The sequence below is a fragment of the Neofelis nebulosa genome, chromosome 3 (assembly GCF_028018385.1).
Source record: "Neofelis nebulosa isolate mNeoNeb1 chromosome 3, mNeoNeb1.pri, whole genome shotgun sequence".
Taxonomy (NCBI): domain Eukaryota; kingdom Metazoa; phylum Chordata; class Mammalia; order Carnivora; family Felidae; genus Neofelis; species Neofelis nebulosa.
The window spans coordinates 101,792,983-101,818,538 of record NC_080784.1 but is presented as its reverse complement, the minus strand read 5'-3'; positions in this window follow the sequence as shown (position 1 = coordinate 101,818,538).

Genomic DNA, 25,556 nt, shown 5'->3' with positions numbered 1-25,556 from the left:
ATCAAGCATTGGGTGGCCCAATTTTTTCTTTAATCTTAGTTGGCATACCGGTTTGATTCCAAGTATTTGCCAAATGAGAATACTGAATAATTAAATATATAGCATGAGAGTGTCAGACTGCTTATATTGGTAGCTCAGGGTTCCAAGATGGAATGTTCCAAAAGACACATCTGTCATCAAAAAATTCTAGATTTGTAGTGAAGAGCAATGTGTTAAAAATATCTTTGGTTATTTTTAACCTACTACAAAGAGAAAACGTTTATCTTTGACAAATTTTAGCTTTCCACAAAGCTGGAATGCCAAGAGCCTACTTCTACCTTTCTGTCAGAATTTACGAACTGGATAATGAACCAATTGACTATTTCCATTACTGCCAGAAACATTAAGGCAGTGTGATGATAGAATGCAGTAAGATAAACCCATAGATAGTTGAAAAGTATAATTGATCTTCAGGTATCTTTCTCATTATCTTTCCCCTGGATTCCAGATCTTCCAGAACCAAGCATCATTATATTACCCCCTGCCTTTTATGAGCTTCAAAAACCAAAGGCCAAATACCAACCATGCACTTTTGCTGCCATTTTTATGGCCATCATTAAATTCTTGCAGCCAGTTAATTGAGCAATAGCATTGGAAATGTAACAATAGTAATACATGTTCCTTTATTGCCATAAGAGGAATTTTTGGGATTTGAGGAACCAGAGAAATAATAACAATACTTTTTTTTTCGTCACCAATTGTGGAATGACTTATGATACAAATGTTAAGAGTGGTACCGAGAAGATAAAAATTTTAGTTTTACTACTAATAAACCTAAGTTTAAAATATGGCTAAGTTAAGCAAACAAATCAGGTTTCTCTCCTACATCCTTCTGAGTTGAGCTAATCTCTGGAACTCCAGGTCTTCTTGCTAAACTTGTTGCCTGCCAGAACCAACAGCAGCATGACCAAAGGACAGATATCAAAACTGGAGAAGGGCTGAGCCATGCAGTCCCCTTCTCATTCATCAAGTGGGAAAATCACTCTGAGGAAAAATGAATGAGGTCCTAAAAATAAGTCACAAGTGTCAGTTTGGGGAATGGGTTTTCCTTCTAAGTTATTACTGGCAACTAAAATCTAAAACAACACAGTTTACAAGTATCCAGTTTTAAGTTACTCTCTTCATAGCGCACATTTGTTTTAAAAAGTAATTATTGTTGTATTCACTGTTAACTTGGAATCTTTATTCAAAAGACTTCACAACTGAGGTCAGAAAATTGGGAGTGCATATCTTTTTTAAAAGTGTGTAATTCATTTTTAGATACTCATATCTCATAAAACAGAGTGTAAAAGAAGAAATTATAAACAGGTAAATGTGGTCTTCATACACTGGTAAAAGAAACAATATTGGAAGAAGATATAATGGTTCATCATGATGACATATACCATAATACGGCTTCAAAATACATAAAGCTACAAGTAAGAGAGATGGAAAAGAATTTGGAACACATTCCGAAAGGTAAATGGCATACAGACCATGTTATTTGCCCATAATATAATAAAATTGGAACATAATAACAAAAAGGTAGCTAACAAAAATTAACATTTATGAAAATAAAAATCGTATATCCTTTAGATCAAAAGGGAAAAAAAATTGGAAAATTGTGAAATATTTAGAACTGAAAGGTAAAATGTGTATGACAGCTAAATGGTACTCAGAAGAAAATTTTTACCTGTACAAACATAACTATTTTTCAAGAAATAAGAATTAACTCAAAGAAATATAGAAAAAGGAGATAATAAAGAGTATTATGGACAAGAACTTGTTAACAAATTTGGATTCTTAATTAAAGGGAATACATAATGGGGGGAAATATAAAATTCCCAAAAGGTACAAAAGAGAATAAAAAACCTAGGTTGAAACTGAAATGGTAATTACAGTCTTAGCCTCCCACCACTTCTCAAATTCAGATTGTTTTACATGTAATATTTCTCAACCTTTTAAGGAATAGGTATTTTCTGTATTACATATGTGTATCTAGACGATAGAGAACAGCAAAGTTTAGCTTATTCTCTAAGATTAGCATGATTTCGATTCTACAGCTAAGCAAGCCAAGAACAGAAAAAGAGATAAGGACAGGTACTGAATCATTTATCTTAGAAATGTGAAGGAGAATATCCTAAACAAGATATTAACTAAGCAAAGCTGTCAATATATCACAAAATAAACCCTAATGAAGTGTCATTTTTCATTCAAGTGAAAAGATGGTGAATAGCAAAAACCCTTTCAGTGCAAATATCTTAATAAACTGAGAGAGAAAATTCATATAAGTATCTCGAAAGGTGGAAAAATAACTTGAAAAACTAATAAAGTTTAACACATGTTTATAAAATATAATTGAAAAATCTAGGGAAAAAGGAAATATTTCTTACTTTTGAAGAGTTCTCATATCCTAAAGCATCGGTAACTATTATTCTTGGTGGGAAAACTTACGATGTATTTCTTTTGACATTAGGGCTATGTATAAAACAAAGATATCCTCTACCATTGGAGTGCTGAATGATTAATCTCATTGGAGTGCTTAACATTGGAGTGTTTACCATACGCAGACGTTTCGGTCAATATTCAAGCAACAACAAAAGAAATGAAAATAAAATCAGAGGTGTAAGTCTTGGAAGAAAAATAATTGTATCATGTTCATAGATATGATCACCTATAATAAAGAAAAGCCAAAAAGAATCATTAGAAATAACTTAAAATAAGAGAATTCAATAAAGTTTCTAGGCCCAAGATAGACATAGGAAAAAACAAACAATAGCACTTACCTATTCCAGAAATAGGCAACTTAGAGATATAAAGTATCCTGGAATTTACCTAATAAAGAACATAAAAACTTTCTATGAACAATTTTTTTTTTAGTTTTAATATAATAATGGGCAATTGGTTTAAGAGACAATTTACAGATGAAGATTACAAAAGGTTAAAAAACTTGTGAAATATATCTTCAAACTCATTAGTAACAATACACATATATATGTATGTATTTATATAAATTAAAATATATGAACACAAAATAGCAATATATATTTTATGAGCACTTAAAAAACATGCTATATTAATAGGGTTAGAATTGCTGTTTATGATAGATAATAGGGCATAGAGATAAAAAGGTAAATAAATAATGTAAAATAGGAGACATCTTTCTTTTTTTTTTTTTTTTTTTTTAATTTTTTTTTTTCATCGTTTTTTATTTATTTTTGGGACAGAGAGAGACATAGCATGAACGGGGGAGGGGCAGAGAGAGAGGGAGACACAGAACCGGAAACAGGCTCCAGGCTCCGAGCCATCAGCCCAGAGCCTGACGCGGGGCTCGAACTCACGGACCGCGAGATCGTGACCTGGCTGAAGTCGGACGCTTAACCGACTGCGCCACCCAGGCGCCCCTAGGAGACATCTTTCGACCAATGACAATTGTATCACAGAAGAGTGTGATTAACTCAAAGCTATGCAATGGAGGTCTAAGAGGGAAAAAAAAAAACTTTAGATAAGCAGTGAACCTCGATATGGTTAAAGAACTACAATACTCTGAAAACAATGAATGGAGACCACCTATCTACCTCTGTAGGGTATGGATCCCCCATTTTCCCTCGGGTGTGACATGTAACTATCTGGCACTCTGATAGAGTGAGGGCACCTGCATCAACCACATACTAATATTACAACACTTTAGTACTTTATTATAATTCTGGCACTCCAGTAGATCATCTTATTCACCCCTCACTTTGAAGACTACAGTTCTGAATAAATATCAGATAATATGAAGAAGTAATTTCCAAGATTTTGTTAAATGATTTTATATGTGGCTGTCTTAGGTGAATGTGTGTAAAACAATCATCTGCTGAATAATTTCATATTATAATTTTTAAAAGAAATATTTAAAAAGTAATTCATAATTTTTTTGCAAATATTATCTTAAAATATACAGTTATTGAGAAGTGTTTCAGAGATTTATAATGTGAAGGGGTATGTGAGAGACAGAGCCTGGATCAGTGAATCCAAGTTGTGATGGCCAGAACATTCTGATGCTTTGTTTTGAAAGACAGACTTTCAGCTTGGACCATGCTATGAGGATAATTAAATTAGCACATTTATTTGGGAGGTTTTTGTATTATGGTGCTTTCCTTTTTGCTTAATGTCTTTTCTTTTTACTTTCAGAATTTTATAATAAGTTCAGGTTATCAACAAGATTAAAAAAAGATTCAGAGAGGCATACAGGCACATGTATGCATGTGAACACACACACACGTATGAGATAATGTCTTGAAATATTTACCTTCACATTATTTTTTTTATTTCTGCATCTTGCCAATCACAACAAACACACTGCTTTGAATAGAATTAGGACTGTCATAGTAGAAATGGAAAACAAAAACAGTTAAAACACATTTTTTTCTCTCAAAGCAGGCTCTTGAATCTCCAAAAGGTTGAACCTGAGCAGGGCGGGGCATGCGAAGAGGTTTTGCTTTAGCAAGAGATTTAAAAATGTATAGTGGGAGAGACAATCAATATTTGCATGAGACTTCGCTGAGCTCTATCTAAACTGCTCCAAATGGCATCCATATTTAGAGAACCAAGACAATTATAAGCCAACCCCGCTGAAATCCAGATGGGTGGGTGGTAGTGGTATAGGGACATGATTTTCTTAGTCCCTGTACTTGCATGGGACTTCACGGTTGTAAAAATCTGCCCTAGTGATATACTTAATGCATACTGATATGTGGACGAATATGTGTGTGTGTGTGTGGGTCTGTGTGGTGCACAAGTAGCCCAACCTCCTTAAGGGGAGACCCCTTGATGGAACATTGTTCGGAGGAGACTTCAAGTAGATGCAGAGACTACATGGACTGCTCTCTCTTTCCCATCCTGATATGTCCTCCTGGGCTCCAGACTGATAATTAGGATCAACTCTCAGCATTAACCAACAGGGGAAGTACTGACCTGTCAAGTGAGAAGAGAGACCATACACCACGGACCTGAGTGTCATATATGCTTAGAAGGTCATCCTGAGGGTACTGAATTGAAGAAAGAAGAGTATAAAGCTAGAAAAGTAAAGTTTGTCCAATATATGGGCAGTTTCATAATTCAGAATTAACACTCTGGCAAAGGCCACAAAGGACAACAACTCATGTTGCCATAAGCGCCCAATACATACTAGGAGGCTTTGGGAAGCTTGGGAAAAGTAATGACCCATGTTCAACAGAGGAGAGATGCCAGAATTATTGTGCTAAACTATGGAAGAAAGGACCCAAAGGCTCAAAGGAGTGGGCATGCTAGAAAGTACCTACTATAACACACCAGAATATCCACTAGCTGATTATGTTCCTTAGATGCCATGAAGATTACTGTGTTTATCAAGTTAATAATTGAATGGGTTAGTGAGGAGGGCATTAGTTCAGAATCGGTTCTCCAGAATGGACAATGGGAGACACTGTTAACAAAACTGTGCTCCTGAATAGTAATAGGGGATGAGATCAAAGTACAGAAGAATCCATGCAGCAGCAGTTTTCAGAAGAAACAGGGTGGAATTAAGTCACTATCTCACAGTTCCTGGGATCCAGCCCTATGGTGGGCTTTGCACTGAATGTGGAGCCTGCTTGAGATTCTCTCTCTCTCCCTCTGCCCCTCTCCCCTGCCATTGTACTCTCTCTTTCTCTGTCTCTCTCTCTCTCCCTCTCAAATCAAAAAAAAAAAATGGGTAGCCAGAGGACCGAGGTCATCGATCCCAGGGGAAAAATCACAGTCATTAGCCCAGTTTCCAGACTTTAGGTAGTTCTCAGACACATAAACTGTCAACTATGAGAAAAGCCAGATATCCTTGAGGAAGGACGCTGTAGCATCATACTATGTCCATATAATAGTGATTATGACAGCCTTTTATGAAAGAATCTCTGGTCATTTACTCAAGTAAATGCATAATAAAGCAAGGAGAGCCTAAATCTTTTGAGAACTGGTGGATTTCTGGGTTTGAGCTGCTGATGATACTCGGCACTCCAATGTACTGTAGAGACATCTCTGTTAGAGGAGGGATATATGAGGGCCAGGTAATAAATGAAATTGTTATGCAGGTGCATCTCATCCTGGAACTGTTGGGTTCACAAACCCACCTGCTGTACCTTCTCTGCTTTCTGAATGCATAATTGGAATGAATGTGCAAGGCTGATAGCAGAACCCTTACATTGCTCCCTTGACCTATATGGGAAGAGCTATTGTAATGGAAGACGCCAAGTAGAAGCCCCCTGAAGCAGTTCCTCTTCTCTCACCAAGATAATAAATTAAAACCAGTAGCTCATTCCAGGAGAGAATGCCCAAACCAGTACCTCCTTCAGAAATTTAAAGGACTCAAAAGTTCCAGATCTAAAGCATTTTGATTGGAGTGATTACTCAAGCAAAATACATTTGTCAAATCTCATTGACTTGAAGTGTGTACATTTTATTGTATGTCAAATTTACATTAGTAAAGTTGATTTTAAGTAGAACAAAAACTTGGGTGCCTGGGTGACTCAGTTAAGCATCCCACCTCAGCTCAGGTCATGATCTTGTGGTTCACGAGTTCGAGCCCTGCCTCGGGCTCTGTACTGACAGCTCAGAGCCTGGAGCCTGCTTCGGATTCTGTGTCTCTCTCTCGCTCTCTGCCCCTGCCCAACTCACGCTCTGTCTCTCTCTGTTTCTGAGAAATGAATAAATATTAAAAAAATAAAAAAATAAAACAAAAACTAACTCTATCCACTTGGTCAGCCTCTGTGAAATAAATCTCCCCTTCCAACACCCACTTTACATTGAACTGTTCTGTTCTGTTGCAATATTTTGTGTTTGTTCAATGTGCTTCAATAACTGTCACATTTTACAGAATTAAGCTATCTGTGGAAGCTGGCAGTATAAAGGAGGAGCTATGAAGGCATTCCCCGGGTTTAAAAAAAATCAAATGATCCAAAAATCTACCTCTCAGATCAGATTTTTAGTTTTTAGTAATACTGGCCTCAATAAGTGTCTTCCAGTAGCCACATCTACAAGGAAAAATCACAAATTCAGAGTTTAAGAATGCAAAAATCAACTGTGGACTTGGTTCTGGTTGCAAATATTTGTGGAGACTTATCTGTTCTGGTGTAATTACTGAGATTGTCATTGTTGTTCAGTAATCATTTTACAACCTTATAGAGATTTGAGTGGTTTGCTTCCAACTTTAGTGCACATTAACTGTTAATTTTAGTGCAGTGTTTTGTTCAATGAAAATTTGTTTTTTTTTTTAGGGATGTACATAGAGTTTGTAGCAGAAAGATCTGCTCTAAGATCTTTCAACACTTTTTTTCTCTCCTCTTTCAGCACTAATCAATAGATCTTTAGTAGTGCTTAGTTTCAGTTTTGGTTGAGCAATTTATTAGTAGGTAAGTATTTTATAAAGTCATAGACATGCACTAATAAATATTTTAGTTGAATAAGCAAACTGAGAAAATCCGAGTCTCTATCAGTATCTGATCATCAGATGTCCTTCTGTAATAGTCAAAGAAAGATACTTATCCTGTGCTGATCACATGAGACTTTACATTTCTTTGCTCAGGGTCAGTATGGACTATAGCCATTTTATAATGCAGTGAAATTACACATGTGTTTTTCTGCACAGTTTTTTTTTTTTTTAATTAGGTTACTGCCTTCAGAGTGATAGTATAATCTTTGAAAATTTTAAAGAGCAGAAAACTATATTAAAATATATGTTATTAAATATGCATTAAATGTGTATTAAAATATACAATGAATAAAGAACATGGTATATTTGCATCCTTATTTTACTTATCAGTGGTGTCTTTCAAGCAAGCAGGACTAAAATTAGAGAGCCACAATTAGGTTTTGTGTATAATCTTTTCACTATGGACTCTCTTATTTTATTTCGTAGGCCTAATTTTTTCCTAGTTGTAGACTGCCTTGTGTACTGAGAATGAAAGGCAGCCTTGTGCTAGTAAGTTTTGTTCTCATGTCCTTTCACAATATGATGGATTTACACTGAATAGAAATGGAGCCAGGTGCTTCCCCCCACGCCCCACCATGCTTTCTTCCTCATAGTATAACCTGTTTTAACACAAGTCACAATTTGGTCCTACTGTGCGTCACAGTATTCCTTGATGTCAGCTCTTCACCACCAATAAAATGGTAGATCTTCTTTATATCAGTAATTTCATTCTTTTTCTTCCATGAATTTTTGAACTTTTGTCTAAAGAGCTGAGACATCCAACTTGCCACTGTTACACTGGTAGCATCTGGTCAAAAAAGTTCTCCCAAAAGAAGAATACTTTTTAAAATATTTTTTGAAAGTTTATTTATTTATTTTGAGAGAGACAGAGACAGCGTGAGCGGGGGAGGGGCAGATAGAGAGGGAGAGAGAGAGAATCCCAAGCAGGTCCCATGCTGTCAGTGCAGAGCCTGACATGGGGCATGAACCCACAAAACTGTGAGATCATTACCTGAGCCGAAAGCAAGAGTCAGACACAACCAAATGAGCCACTGAGCCACCCAGGCGCCCCATTAAAAGAGGAATATTGATGAAACCCAGCCTTTACCTCAAGACACAGCTCTAATCTAGGACTTTTTTTTTCACAGACACACCCAACTTTACCACTTCTTTTCTTTCTTTAAATTTTTTTTTAACATTTTTTATTTATTTTTGAGAGACAGAGACGGGGCGTGCGTGGGAGAGGAACAGAAAGAGAGACAGAGACCCAGAATCTAAAGTAAGCTCCAGTCTCTGAGCTGTCAGCACAGAGTCTGACAAGGAGCTTGAACCCACGAACTGTGAGATCATGACCTGAGCCAATGTTGGTGCTCAACCAGCTGAGCAACCCAGGCACCGCCCGCCCCCCAACTTTACCATTTCTATTTGATACTTACATGCATTTTCTGGACACACTTTTGATGAAATATCCATTTGATTATTTGAGAAAAGTAAAGACTTAAAGTGACTCTGGTAGCTCCATCATTCCATCATCATTTTTGCTCATCAGAGCTAATGCCCATTTTGAATTCAATAAATGCTGGTTTTGCAAAGACGTTTAATAAAGAGAACAAGTTTCAACTTTATTTCCTCCTTTAATGTAACCAGAGGTTATGTTTGTTTAGAGAACTAACATCCTATCCAGATTATGCACTCTCACCAGTGCCAGGCCAAAACACACAGGCCCCAAACCACTCATTCCCGAACTCCCTCATTTTCTGACCTATGGCTGTTATTGTAGAAACAGGATCTATTAAGAAATTGCCTCTGGTGCAGTCAGAGAATATCATGGCACCTTGTGCAATAATTTGCAAACAGTGGCTTGAGAGAAGTGGTATGCAAAAAAATACATCCCAAACCTTGACCTTTCTACATTGTCACAGCGAATGTTTGGCTGGGCTTGCTTCCAAAAAAATACAAAAAGTATATCTGAGACCTAGGTGAGGTTGGAAAAACATGCTCAGCAGCTAAAGATGGCATCATGGGAGGCCGTGAGGGGCTTTACCTTTGGTCTCAGGCATCAAGAACACTTGAGGTTGGGGCGCCTGGGTCGCTCAGTCGGTTGAGCATCCGACTTTGGCTCAGGTTATAGTCGCACAGTTCGTGGGTTTGAGCCCTGTGTTGGGCTCTGTGTTGACAGCTCAGAGCCTGGAGCCTGGTTAGGATTCTATGTCTCCCTCTCTCTCTGCCCCTCCCCCACTTGTGCTCTGTCTCTTTCTCTCTCTCAAATATAAATAAGCGTTAAAAATTTTTAAAGAAAAAAAAAAGAACACTTGAGGTTAAGGCCTACTTCATATTTAGCATGTGACCTTATGCAAAATATTATACTCTTTAAAACTCAGTGTCTCCATCCATACAATGAGAAAAACAATAGTAATTGTCTCATTACGTCCTCAGTAAGTGGTTGTTTTCTTGCTGAATAATGTTTTAATAATGAAAGTGTTTATATAGTGTACATATACGAACTAGCAAAGTGCTTGACACATGCTTAATTTTTTTTATTGTTTTTGTTGTTATTGATTTTCGTGAAGTTTTACTTGGTCTCAGGGCAAAACGACCAAGAAGTGGAGATCTTATTTCAGCGACAGTCAGTTCTTCACAGTAGAAGTAGCCATTGTTACTTAAACTAAAAATCAGGATGTAAGAAAATATCTTCTTAGATCATTCAGAAGATTCTCTCAAAGTTCAAATGGCTGGGGAAACTCACCCTAGTTTTGATCTTCCTCCTGGAACAGTCAACTAGAAGATGAGGATTGGTTCACATGAGTTTATTTTAACTTGAGGTCCTCTGAAGGACATTTAAGAAAACGAGACACAAACTTCCATAGGGTGTCCATGTTAGCTTGCTCAGCAAAGATTTTAATATGACCAAGCACTTGCATGGTAGATGTCCTGATGGTCCCTGAAGGACTGTATATATGTGGGACTTATGGTTGCTAATAAAATATTCAACATATTCAACTATATTTAATATTTTCATAAAATATGTGACATTGTTTTCAAAAAGGGCATCCAAAAGTCTAAGCAAAAGTCTTAGATATTATAGGTTATAAAAATAGATTAACTTTGCAAATTTTGAAGACATAGCCCTTTGAGATTATTGCATATGTGTATATATGTATATATATATACATATATATATACATATGTATATGTATATATATATGTATATATATATCAGAGTCTTTAAATGACAAGACATTGTAATAAAATGAAAATAAGAATAAAAATGAAAGCATTAATAATTATAATGGACTGAATTTTTATTATAAGACATTTGATTAACCTAATTCAAATACTCAAATTCATCTTTAAAATTTTTTTAATAAGACATGCAAAATAAAGCATTTTTATTACAGATAGCCTAATGAGATAGAAGATGAGTTTCTTATCTTCTTTGACAAAATACCTTCTTGATTTGTTTCTGTTACAGTTCAAAGATATATTTATGTAAAGTTTTTTCCTGACTTAGTTCTATGGATTTCATCAACATTATTTGCTCAGGGTGGAAGAGGCAAAAGCTGAGGCAGTGTCACTTGGTAAACTCACTTTCCGAGTTCATTGGCAAGTCAAATGGGAATTCAGCCCGAGGACATTGACTCCTGTTCTTCTGTGTAACCACTAGATCATTCTTTTCTCTTTAAAACATTTAAAAAATATATACTCATGCCCACAACACTTGACTACCTTAATATTGTTTTATTGCTTCGTTTCTCTTCCCACGCTCTCCTCTCTCTTAACAATCATTCATGATATTTGGAAAATGATTCAAAGAGAACACTTCAAAGTTTTGTTTTGTGGCTCAGCAGAACAATGTCTCCCTGTCTTTTCTTCCTTGGCTATCTTTGACATAAGTGCCAGACAATGTAGAGATTCACATACACATAATTACCTTTACGATAATCTTTAAGACCTCATTTATTCTTCCTTTCCATAAAAACATTTAAATTTACCTAAACATGACAGAAGTATTTTTTTTCTGTCTTTAGCCTTCATCTTTAATGAAAAGGAAAGAAACATTAAAGACTTTAAATATTGTGATAGTAAGAAACAGATGACATTTCATTTTCATAAAAACTTGACTTCAGCCAAGCTTTTTAGAAATAAGACAGAGGAGTACCTCAGTATTACTACTCATGAGATATTTTGAAGGCAATCCACACACACACACTAAATGTATGCACAGGTAGTTTTCAGACTTTTACTTTTGAACTGTATCTTGCATGAAACAAAGTTGATAGATACCAAATAGAAGTTAAGTATACATGACATATAAATAGGCTATTACAACAGCAGAAGAAAGAATATGCTAGAATCATTTGAGAGTGCTATGGGATTTGAGTATTCAGAATGGATTTATGGATGTCAAAACTTGTCAAGATTAGAGGTAAAATATCTTGGGTCTGGTAAAAATTTTTTAACTTAATGACAACATAGATGAATTGGGGGATAGAAGAAGAGATACAAGGACTCACTAAATTCAAGCAAAGAGTAACAGCTACCAGATCTTTTATGCCAGAAATAACCTGGTGGGTTTTTTTTTTTTTTTGAGGGGAGGTTGACTTTTTAGTAAAGTTGTGCTCTTATGTTTATATGGAATCCATGTGGATATACTCAAAACACAGAATTCCTAAAATGATCTGCTTCGGTTTTCCTTCCATTCTGTATAAAAATTTCCATTCTTCACATAATTCATAGAGCATTATCTTCTCTTCTGTACTGATTTTCTGCAGAAGAGTACATTTAGAAATTGCATCATCATCATCTGATGATTCCTGCACTGATTCAAAGGTTTCAGTCAAATTAGCATATTTAAATCATGAAAAAAATAAGAGGAGCAAATGCAATGGGAATATGAGTTATAGAATGCACTTTGAGAGAGGAAAACATTCAGATTAGGTAAATTTGCTTTCTTTTTTATACATAAGGCATATATATTGGGAAAGCAAAGGGTTTGTAAGTATAAAAATATAATTTCTTATACATTATTTAAAAATGACATAGGGTCAACCAAACTTGATTTGGAGACATGGTCTCACTTGAGAAGCTTACTTCAGTGTCATTTATTTATTTCTTCAACAAATATTATTTGAGTCCTTTCTATGCTTTTGGTAATGTTCTGGATCTTTGGAGTCAAAGAAGAATTGATTCTCTCTCATAAAGATTATATTCCAGTGGAAGACACAGATAATAAACAAATACATAAAATATAAACAAATCTGATCTAATCTAATATAATGTAATGTAATGTAATATAAACGATGATAATATAATATAATATCCTGTAATGATGAAGGAATGCTAATAAAACAGTGAGAAGGCTCTGAGTAGAGAGTGAGGCTGGAAGAAGATATATACTTTTTAAAGTTTATTTTATTTAGTTTGAGACAGAGAGAGAGAGAGAGTTAGAGAGTGTGAAAGTGCTTGAAGGGCAGAGAAAGAGGAAGAGAATCCCAAGCAGGCTCTGTGCTGTCAAAACAGAGCCTGATGCAGGGCTCTACCTGACAAACTGTGAGATCATGACCTGAGTCAAAATCAAGAGCTGGACACTCAACCAACTGAGCCACCCAGGCACCCTGGAGGAGGATGGTTTTGATAGGATAGTCAGGCAAAGCCCATCTGGGAAAAGAATATTTCAGGAAAAGTGCACATGAAATGAGGAAGGGAGCCATGAGCCTGTTAAATGGAAGAGTAATCTAAATACAGGAAAGAGAATTTCAAAAGCACTAAATTGGAAACAAACTGGCACATCTGAGAAACAAGGAGCTCAGTGTGGTTCGTGCTGAGTGAGGAAAAGAAGGAGTGGAAGAAAACAAGATTGAGGAGTGGCCCTGTTGAAAGGCCAAGGGGGAATCTTAGAAGCCATGGAAAGCTTACTTTTTATTTGGAGTAGGATAGAAAGCCTTAAGATGTGTTGAGAAAAGTGTGTAACAAGACCTAATATATAATTTTAAATTATTACTTCATCTACCACATGGAAGATTTATTGAAGGATGGACGGTAGGAGAAAGGAGGCCTGTGAGAGGCTATTTTAATAGTCTAGTGAGAAATGAGGAATGGCTTGGATTAGAGTATGTGATTATGGAGATAATTCACTGATAACTCCCACAATTTTAGTTGGTTGTGTACACTAAGATAGGGAAGTCTAGGGACAGGAGTTTGTCTGAGGGGAGTTCAAGATTTTGAATTAAAACAGGTTTTATACTGGTACATGTATTATGATTAAAACATGCTTAGTCCTGGTAATACAGGTGTATTACAGAGAATATAGATTTAGTAGACAAGAATATATGGAAACTATCTTTTGTGAAGGATTCATCTAAATTATTAGGGAAAAGATACATTACTTAATTGGTTTCAGAAGAGCTTACTAGTTAAAGTGTTATCTCTAACACATCCATTATGACACAAGAAATTACAGATACCATAAAATCATAAAAGTACTTGAGAAAACATAGGTGATTTTTTTTTTAACCTGTGGTAGAGTGTCAGCAAAAATGGCTGCTAATTATTCTTACCATCCTGTATTTTGCATACCCCCTTGCCATCCAGAGGTGGAATATCCTTCCTCTCCCTTTAATTCTGGACTGGTCTTGTGGCTTTCTTTGATCAATATGATGGGGGTGAGTGAAGCTATGCCAGTTCTGACTTAGTCCTCAAGAGTCTGGTAGCTTAAGCTTACTATCCTCTCGATGTTCTGGGAATCACATAAGAAGTCGGGTCACTTTGCAAGGGAGAATGGCTCTGCCAATCTTTAGACATTCTGACCATCCCAAATGAAGCAGCAGAAATAAGAACGAGGATTGGATATTCCCGCCCTCAGTGAGCTCCTAGTGGAATTTAACCAAGTAATTCCATGGAGGCAATGCAGGGAGGTCATTATGGATGCTACACGCAAAGTGGGTTTATAAAATCTCAAAATCTCAATCTTAGAGAATTCAAATCTTTTATATTTAGCTGCAAGAAAAATCTGACCTTTCCTATGGAAGGAGATGTTTACCTTTATCATCGGGACTGTAATTGAATCTTCCCTCTGCCTGGTAAAAATTCACAATTTCTAATTCCAAAGCTATTTACTATGCAAACACCCTTGAAAAGACAGTCTGGGACCAAAGCAGCCAATGCGTCTGTTCACAAACTACCCAGCAACACAAGACAACTATGGAGAATTGCTTCTCATCAAATTCAGGATCTGGAACTAAATAATTCCACCTATGCTACCTCTGCTATCTTGTATCTTGTGTAAATTAATGAATCCCTTTGCCTCTCAGTTTTCTCATATATAAAATGATTTTAATAATAGTACTATTAAGGATTGAATTGGGGTGCTGGCTGGCTCACTTGCTAGAGAATGTGACTATTGATTTCAGGGTTGTGAATTCAAGCCCCACTCTGAATGTAGAGATTACTTCAAAATAAAATATTAAAAAAAAAAAGAGTTGGTTAAAACATTAGATCAATGCCAATGCCAGAGTCAAACTAAGTGGTAAAAAGTATTGGCTACTATTATAATTGTGATATATTTATAAAACTGACTCCTCTTTATCCATTATAAGTGAATGAAACAATGAAACACTTCTGTGAAATGATAGCCAAGATATATTTTAAGATATATATATATATATATATATATATATATATATATATACAGAACCACATACATAAATACTTGTTGGATATTCCAGGCTATCCTTAAAATATTCAAGTACTGGTAATTGGGATTGTTTCCAATGAGAAGAGCCATGACTAGGCAAGAGGGTGGAAGGAAAACATACTTTTCTCTTTATACTGTTTGGTAACTTTAGAACATTGTATTATGTGACTGTATTAACTATTTCCAAAGAATTAAGAAATAATTTAACTGAGTTGAATATGTGCTTGTTTATGAAGAAAACTCATAATGAGTCTCTCTCTCTCTCTCTCTCTCTCTCTCTGTATATATATATATTAACACAGATATATGTTATTAAAACACTAAGTTATCGTTTTAACTTTTTTTAATGTTTATTTTTGAAGAGAGAGAGAGAGAGAAAGCATGGGTGGGAAGGGGCAGAGAGAGAGGGAGACACAGAACCCCAGGTAGTCTCCAGGCTCTGAGCTGTCAGCACAGAACCCGACGCAGGGCTTGAACTCACGAACAGTGAGATCATGATCTGAGCAGAAGTTGGACACTTAACCAACTGAGTTACCCAGGTATCCCAACGCTAAGTTATTTTAATAATGTAGCATTTTTAATTGGCTATATAATGGTTAAATAAAGATCTTTAACATCAGGAAAATGCAAATCAAAACTACAATGAGCTATCACCTGTTAGAATAGCTCTTTTCAAAAAGATAAGAGATAAAAGTTTTGGTGAGAATGTGTACAAAAGGGAACGCTTATGCCTTGTTGGTGCGATTACATTTGGTGGAGACACTGTGGAAAACAGTATGGAGATTCCTCAAAAAATTACAAATAGAACTGCCATATGATCCAGCAATCCCACTTGGTTATGTATCCAGAGGAAATTAAATCACTATCTAAAAGAGATAGATGTTTATTGCAGCATTATTTATATTAAAGACATGGAACCAACCTTGTGTCCATCAACAGGTGAATGGATAAAGAAAATATAGTCTGTATATAAAGTGGAATATTATTCAAGCGCAAAGAAGAAGGAAATCTGTCATTTGCAACAACATGGATGAACGTTGAGGGCGTTATGCTAAGTGAAATGAGTCAGACAGAGAAAGACAAATACCATACGATGTTACTTACATATGGAATCTAAAAGAACTGAACTCATAGAAATGGAGTGCAGATTGGTGGTTTCCAGAGCTGGGGGTGGCAGGGGGAGATGTTGGTCAAAGCTCAAAAACTTTCAGTTAAGAGGAATAAATTCTAGGGATGTAATAAACAGCATGGTGGCTATAGTTAACGATAATGTATTGTACACCTGAAAGTTGCTAAGAGAATAAATCTTAAATGTTCTCACAACAACAGAAAGCAATTATGTGAGGTGATGGATATGTTAACTAACCTTATCATGGTGGTCATTTTTCAATATATACGTGCATCAAATCATCACATTGCACATCTTAAACTTACACAATGTTATGTGTCAATTATATCTCAATAAAGCTAAAAATAAAAGATGATCTTCAATATCAATACCAGTGAAAAGTAGAATCATGATTGTGTTTGGTAATTTCAAGTTGGATGAATGTGGTTGAATTGATTCAGTAATTTTGCCTTCTTGTGGATTTAACTCATTAAGCTTCCTTTGAAATTTCAGTTTTGCACTACTCCCGACTGCAAAATCTATATGCCAAAAGAAAAAAGAAAAAAGAAAAAAGAAAAAAAAAAAAAAAGAACCAGAACCTTTTTTTAAAGTTCTATTGAATTTTTCTGTGCACTTCTGAAGGTCTGTGGTTTTTATCATCAAACCACAAAAAAAGCAGGATTAAGACATGTGGGCCTTACAGTGATGGTGAAAACTTCACATTAATTATGGATGAAAGTTTCAGCAGAGCCAAACAAGTTCAGATTAAGTTTGGCAAATTTATTGTTATTTTCCAGAAAACTAGCCAAGTATTACAGGGGGGAATACCCATCCTCTCTCCCTCCACCACCACATGTTCCCTTTTGTATCAATTGTGACATTGAGATTTTGGCAATTTTGCTCTGGATTTATGAGAATTGGAAAGAAGTCTAACAAGCAGCAAACTCTCGGGCTTTCTTTGTGGACATCCATCCCAAAGAAGTTCACATTTGGAAATCTGCTATTGCTGATATCTGCCTCTTGTACTAAATCTCACCCTTAAAATGTCCCAGATCTTCTTGTGATATGGCTAGCTCTCAGAAAAATATTGCTGTTGCCAGACAGCTGAGAACCCTTAATACTGATATAATACTTTCTTAAAAATCATTGCTTATTCTCAAATATTGTAAAAATACATTTTGTTATATGTAGGTTTTCAATATCAAGTATCCACTCTAGGTCAGTCTTTCTCTACCGACTTACATGGTGGTCATGGATATTGGCATTTGAAAACTTGGGTTCAGATCTGAATTTTACCCTCCCTTACCTGCTCTGCAAGCTTGAAAAATGACTTCACCTCTGAACATCCCTTTCTCTAGAAGAAATAGGGCTTTTAATCCAGTATAATGCATTTCCCATGCCCATAAGGGACCTGGAAGAAAAAAGTTGGCACATTCAATGGGGTTGATGGAAGAGAGTTTAATGAAGGGACTATAGACTTGTGGGTGGGGTTAATGGGAAACCAGCAAGGGGGTGAAAAAGCACCAGCTGGAAACTATTACTATCTTTACACTTGAAGGGGTGAGGAGAGGGAGAGGTTACCAGAAGCCCCAAGAACTGCAGCTATAGGTCAAGGCTACCCAGTAGGAGCTGGAGATGTAAAGTGTCTAGGGGAAAAAGAAAAAAAAAAAAAAAAAAAAACTAGCATAGGAACATCTAATATTTACTTTAAAAATAAATAAAATAGTTATAGATGGAAAGAGTGAGTTTTGTGAACATATCAACAGTTGGAAACTGGTGATAATACTCACAGCTTTTTTCATTACTAAGAAGAAATAACAAACGACACATTCCCTGGGATTTATTAAAATATAAATTTCAAATTTACAAAAAGTGTAATTTTTATTTTATACATAAATATTTTTTTGTAATATTTATTACAAAAAGTGATATGACAAACCAATGGAAAAGAATTGATAATTCTGAAACAAAGCTAAATGCATAAAAGGAGTTCCAATATGAGAAAAAACTATCAGGGGGAAGATGGTTTCTCAGTAAATATTGATTGGAAATTGGTCAATAGCTTTGAAAAAAATTGGATGCTTGTCCAACTTTTTTTTTTTTTTTTTGGAGGGGTTTCTTATAAACACTGATGAGATTGTGTTAAAAATCTCTGAGTAAGATGAGAAATCAGTTAGTTTCTTCTTGAAAGTCTGCCTTCAAGATGTATATTTATTCAACTTTAATAGTCAAGATGTGTATCAACCAATTTTGTTGTCCTTCCAGTGTATCCGAGGTAAGAAGTTTCCCCTTTATAGTTGATTGGAAAGAAGAGGATGTGGAACACAGCCATACACAACCCATGAAAGGTATAAGTGAGAGAGAGAACTAATCATTTGTTGTTGTAACTTGTTATTGCTGTGTATTTTAGTGCAAACTATCTGATCTAGTTTATAAATTTTAACAAATATTTTTAGAAAACCTAAAGCTGCTCAACATATTTATCATCCTACAAATAATACAAAAATTTAGAATGATCAATATGCCACTTTTTACTTTTGCTTTAGTTTTTTTAATCCTCAAAGGAAAAAAGATTATTTTACACCATTAGTATTTTTTAAATCCATAATAATTTTTTATTGAAGCAGAAATATAATTAACATGCCATGTTATATTAGTTTCAAGGGTACAATATAATGATTCAATAGTTCCAGACATTGCAGTTTCCATCAAGATAAGTGTACTCTTAATCCCCTTATCTATTTCACCCATCCCCCCAACTACCTTCCCTCTGGCAACCACCACTTTGTTCTCTGTATTTAAGAGTCTGTTTTTTGTTGTTGTTGTTTGTTTCTTTGTCTCTTTTTTGTTTGTTTGTTTGCTTTGTTTCTCAAATTCCATATAGCTGAAATCATTTGCTAGTCATCTTTCTCAGTCTGTCTTACTTTACTTAGGTAATCCGTCTATATTGTTACATGAAAAGATCTCATTCTTTTTTTATGGCTGTATATACTACATCTTCTTCATTAATGTTTGTTTAAATTTACTCACATATGTAACCTTTTATCTACTCACCATTGCTTTTTTTTCATCTTAGTCTTCCGGGATTGTTCTCCTACTACCTCAAGTGCATTATTTAAATTCTAGAGTCTAGGGGCGCCTGGGTGGCGCAGTCGGTTAAGCGTCCGACTTCAGCCAGGTCACGATCTCGCGGTCCGTGAGTTCGAGCCCCGCGTCGGGCTCTGGGCTGATGGCCCAGAGCCTGGAGCCTGCTTCCGATTCTGTGTCTCCCTCTCTCTCTGCTCCTCCCCCGTTCATGCTCTGTCTCTCTCTCTCTGTCTCAAAAATAAATAAATGTTAAAAAAAAAAAAATAAAAAATAAATTCTAGAGTCTAGAGGTTCCTTTAGAGAAGTGTGTGCTGATAAACTTGCACAGCTTTAATTTCTTTGAATATGTCTTTATATAACTTTCATGTTAATAAATAGTTCCACTGTCCACATCATTTCAGTTTCACAGTCGTTCTATATTGTACATTGAAAATGTACCACAGGGAGTTTTATTGTTTTTTGCTGAAGAATCAGCAGTTAGTCCAATAGATGTTCTTTCACAGTTGATCTCTTTTTTGTCCTAGCTGCTTTTAAGTTCCAGTCTTTGTTTTTCTTCTATTATTTAATTATGATATGCTTGGGTGCATCTTATTTATTATGTTGGAAGTCATTGTGCTTCCTGACTTTGAGGTTGTAATTCTTTCATAATTTTTGGAAAATTATCAACCATTAGGTCTGAATACTTTGTTTCCCTAATCTCTGTAGCATCTCCTTCTGGTAGTCCAATAATCATTTATTAGAACTTTTCATTCTTCCTTCCATGTGTCTTCATAGATATTTTTTTTAATAACTCTCATTACAGAGGGAAAACAATGGTAATTTTTCCTACTTATGTCCTGCTTCTAATTATACTGAGTGAGTCATAGATGATAAACCTGTTAGATGACAGCCATCTAGTTTAGGGACTAGAAAATCCTTTTTACATTCAGAATTAACTTATAAAATTCCTTCTCTTAAACTATTTATGAAAAAATATTTTTATTCAATTAACCTATTCAAGAGACAGTAAGTTCACTGCAAAAATTTTCCGAAACTACAAGGAAAACTGTCAACAAAATTAAAAGGCAAACTACTGAATGAGAGAAAATACTTGCAAATATTTACAAATCATATATCTGACTATTATATATTTACATATATACACACACATATATGAAAATTCATACAACTCAATAGCAAAAAAAATATGTGATTTAGAAATGTGCAGAGAATCTAAATGGACATTTTCCCAAAGAAGACAAACAGGTGGCTAATAGGTACATGAAAAGATGCTCAACATCACTAATCATCAGGGATTGCAAATCAAAACCACAAGAGATATCACTTCACACCTGTTAGAATAGCTATTTTCAAAAAAAGGTGTGTGATAACAAGTGTTGGTGAGGATGTGCAGAAAAGTGAACACTTGTGCACTGTTGGTGGGAATGTAAATTGGTGTGACCACTGTGGAAAACAGTATTGGGATTCCTCAAAAAATTAAAAATTGAACTACCATATGACTCAGCAATTAGCAAGTTCTGGAAATTTACCCAAAGGAAATGAAAACAAGTGGAATGTTATTCAGGCATAAAAAAAAGAATGAAATATTATCATTTGTGACAGCATAGATGAATCTTGAGGTGTTATGTTAAATTAAACAAATCAGACAGAGAAGGACAAATACCATATAATTTCACTTCTACGTGAAATCTAAAAAGCAAAACCAACCTCACAGATATAGAGAATAGACTGGTGATCAGCAGGGGCTGGGAGTAAGAGTTGAGTTAAATAAATGAAGAGTCAAAAGGTGTAAGTTTTCAGTTATAAAATAAATAAATCATGGAGATATAGTGTAGAGCATGGTGACTATAGTTAATAATGCTGTATTGCATATTTGAAAAATTTTTCATGTTTATTTTTGAGAGAGAGAGAGACAGAGACAGAGACAGAGCATGAGTGGAGAAGAGGCAGAGAGAAAGGGAGACACAGAATCCGAAGCAGGCTCTAGGCTCTGAGGTGTCAGCACAGAGCCCATCATGGGGCTCGAACTCATGAACCTGGAGATCATGACTTGAGCCCAAGTTGGCCACTTAACAGACTGAGCCACCCAGGTGCCCCTATATTGCATATTTGCAAGTTGATAAGAGAATAGATCTTAGAAGTTCTCATCACAAGAAAAAAAAAGATCTGTGACTCTGTATGATGACAGATGTTGACTAGAATCATTGTGGTGATCATTTACAAGATATACAAATATGAAACATGTACAGCTGAAACTAACATAATGTTGTATGTCAATTATACTTCAAAGATAATTCATAGGAATTATATTTGCCTTCAAATGTTTTAATGAACCTCAGGATTTGACATGATTTATTTACTATCTTGAACTACGTCTTTCACAATTGCTGTTCTGTATTTGGATTCATGTAAATTTTTTTTTTTTATTCTAGATAATTTAACTTAGTAGAAAGGAGTTGGGGCACCTGGGTGGCTCAGTCGTTTAAGTGTCTGACTTCGGCTCAGGTCATGATCTCGTGGTTTATGGGTTCAAGCCTGTGTCAGGCTCCGTGCCGACAGCTCAGAGACTGGAGCCTGCTTCAGATACTGTGTCTCCCTCTCTCTCTCCTTCTCCCTGACTCATGCTCTGTCTCTGTCTCTCTCAAAAATACATGAATATAAAAAAAATTATAAAAAAACAAATGAGTTAATGATTAAAACCCCTACTGTAAATATATTTAAGGTTTGATTTCTTAATTTTAGTATTATCAATATTTGATCAGAAAACACACAACACAGGATGGGGAGAGTACTGAGACTGGCATGTAGTTCTTTCCAAAGGTATATTGTCTTTTAAAAGCCCTGGAATAATATTTTTAATGTATCAGGTTATTCCTTTTAATAGAATAAATGAAATTTCCAAGTCATTTTTACTAACATATGCAAAATCCAGAAATAGACTAAAATTCAAACCTCAAAAGATAATTATGGGATAAGTATCTGGAGAACTTTCTGACCATAAATTCAGTAATGCATAATTTCAGGACTGTATATTATACAGGTGTTGGAGAATTAGGGAAGTAATGATACAGAGATTTAAAGAATTTAAAGATAACTGATATTTAAGTGTGTTAGTTCGGAGGAGAATGAATCAATAATTTTGAGAAGAGTCATAGTAACACATAAAATTCAAAAGACTAACATATTTATTTCAAAATAATATTTTGAGAAGCTGAGAGTAAATAAATTTTCAAATGTATGAATTACTTGCTCTTTGAAGTTAAAGGCTTGACAAGGTTTATATGGGATTTGACCAATTAAAAATCATAGAAAACCAGTATTTGAGATGAGAGACATAAAAACGTGACCTACTTTAGTCAGGGGACATTGTATAGTTGAAGATAAGTTGCAAATATTTATAAAATAATTTAGGAAAGGAAAAACAGTAAAGAAACTATGTAAAACTAAAATAGTGTAGTAAAACTAAAATAGTGTAGTACTTAATATAAGCTTTAAAATAAGATTTCCTGGATTCAAATTTCTGGTTCCACCACAACTAATACTGTTTGACTTTGACTTTGGGAAACTTATGCTCTCTTTGTTTCATTTTCCTACAAATTGGAGATAATGGGATCTACCTTATAAGATTTTTTTTTAAAAAACAAATAGATTATTCCAAAATGCTTAGTACAGTGACTAGCACATAAAGTGCTGAATGCATGTGAGATATTATTGGCATATAATATTGCTATTATAATAATGGTTAGGAAACACTTCCATGACATTACCTTATTATCCTGCCCTTCCCTAAAGCTGATTATATACATATACATATGTATATGTATATGCATATATATATATATGCAAATAAGCATCATGTGTGTGTCTGTGTGTGTTAATTTTCACTAACTTGTGATTCAATGAAGTCAATAAGCAAATTTGTATTTTGAGGTCCAGTTATAAATCAATACTAAGAAGTCAATATAGCCGAATGGTTAAGAAGACAGATGCCTCTTGAAAGTAGACTGCCATTGGGGCGCCTAGGTGGCTCAGCAGCATGGAGCCTGCTTGGGATCCTCTCTCTCCCTCTGTCTCAACTCCTCCCCTGCTTATGCTCTCTCTCTCTCTCTCTCAAAGTAAATAAATAAACATAAAAAAATTAAACTGCCATTTACTAGCTGTATGACCCATGGAAAGTTACTTTATCTCTACTGGTTTTAGCTTTGTCATCTATAAAATGGTAATAATAATAGTATTTTCTTCCCGGATTTCTTCTGAGTATTAAGTGAGTTAATATGTGTAAAATACTTAGAATAGTGTTGACACAGTAATCATTTAGTTATATTGCCATGTATTATTTAATGACTGTTTATTTTAATTACATTCATGCCCTCTTTAATATTTTATTGTACAAACAAAATGATAATGTAGTCACATGTACTCATGGGTATATTTAAAATGTCAGAAAACTAAACTCTGCTTTATGTATTAGGACTTATGTATAATTAGGACTCAGTTAAGCTCAATTGATTAGCTTTTGAAATAGATGAAGAAACCACATGGGTAGATTTTCTATGTTCTTACCCACTGCAAATGCCTCCCAGTTATATAACATTTAGTCATTTCTCTTTTTCCTTTCCTTCTTCTGCCTTCTTCTAAATCCAAGTGAAATATATATACTGTTCTTTTTAAAACAATGGTCATTCAACCCTAAATAAATTATGTACTTAGTATAGTTTTGAAACGTTACCCATTAAATCTTTTTCAACTACATTCCCACATCAATTTTTAACTTTGAGATTTGGAAGACATATATATAAATAAAAGAGAGCAAAATTGAATTATTTCTTTAAAAATGTTTCCTTAAAGTATGCCAAAGTTATAAATGGCAACTTGTCAGATTATGTTTTGCTTCACAAAATATAAAAAAATTTCAGCTATGAGTTTCAAGACTGCCTGTGGGTAATGAACATACCATTAAAATATGATTTGTCCATAGCAAACTGTTAATTAGTAACAAGGTTTTAAAACTTTATATGTAATGACTAAAATTAGCTATATTCTTAGATAGAAGACTCATAGCAAAATAATAGAATTCGATAAACAAAGTAAGGAATAGTTTTGTGTATGCATTGCTACAACTGAAGTACCTATCTGTATAATCAACTGACCAAAAATCAAAGAAAATTTTAATGTGATATTTAGAGTTAAAAATATTTTATGTCTTCAGGTGAAAAATGCTTTTTCCAAAAAAAAGCCTCTTTGCTCATAGAGTAAATATAATAGTAAACTTAACTGTTTAAAACATGTTTTTACACATACTATTTCTTCTGATGGAGAACAATCCTGTTATGCTTATTTTTATTGACAGGTGACAGATGAGGGATATGAGCTTAAGATTAAGCATTTCAATGTATAATTTCTGACTTTAAGTCTGGGGTCTTTTTTGTTGTTGTTGTTTATTTATTTATTTTGAGAGAGAGCAATAGAGCACAAGCTGGGGGGGGGGGGTGCTGAGAGAGGAGGAGAGAGAATCCCAAGTAGGCTCTACTCTTTCAGCCCAGAGCCCGATATGAGGCTTGATCCCATGACCTGTGAGATCATGACCTGAGTTGAAACCAAGAGTCAGATGCTTAACCAACTGAGCCACCCAGATGCCTCTAAGTCTTGGGTCTTTTGATTTCACTCCTCTGAATATTGAGAAGAGGTCAATGCTTTGAAATGTGGAAATTATAAACCATTCTTTCAAATCAACTTAAGCACATCCTTTTTTATTTTTATCTGTAGTGCATGAATAAACTTTTAGAATTTTGTTATGCTACAGTATATAGCAATGACAAATATTTGGTGGGTACTTTAAGAGATGATGACTATAAAGTTACTACATTTCCTCAAGTATTCATAGTCACAGCAATCTTTGCCATGGTAAAAAGGGAAGAAGGGAAGATTGACTTGAAGACAACCTCTCTGACCAAAGCAATAGTGAGGCTCAAAAGGCAAATGCCCCCAAATTTCACAAGCAAGCAAAAGCGACAAAACCATTTAAGTAAGTCCTGTCTTCAGTTCACAAGTGGTTGGTTACATGGGAACTTGGTTGGGCCCATTACTGAGCATTTAGTGAACTGCTGCATTGAAAGGATACAGTCTCAGTTTTGCCATCAAGATTTTTTTTTTTTCTGATTTTGATCAGTTTTCCCAGAGGCAGTAGC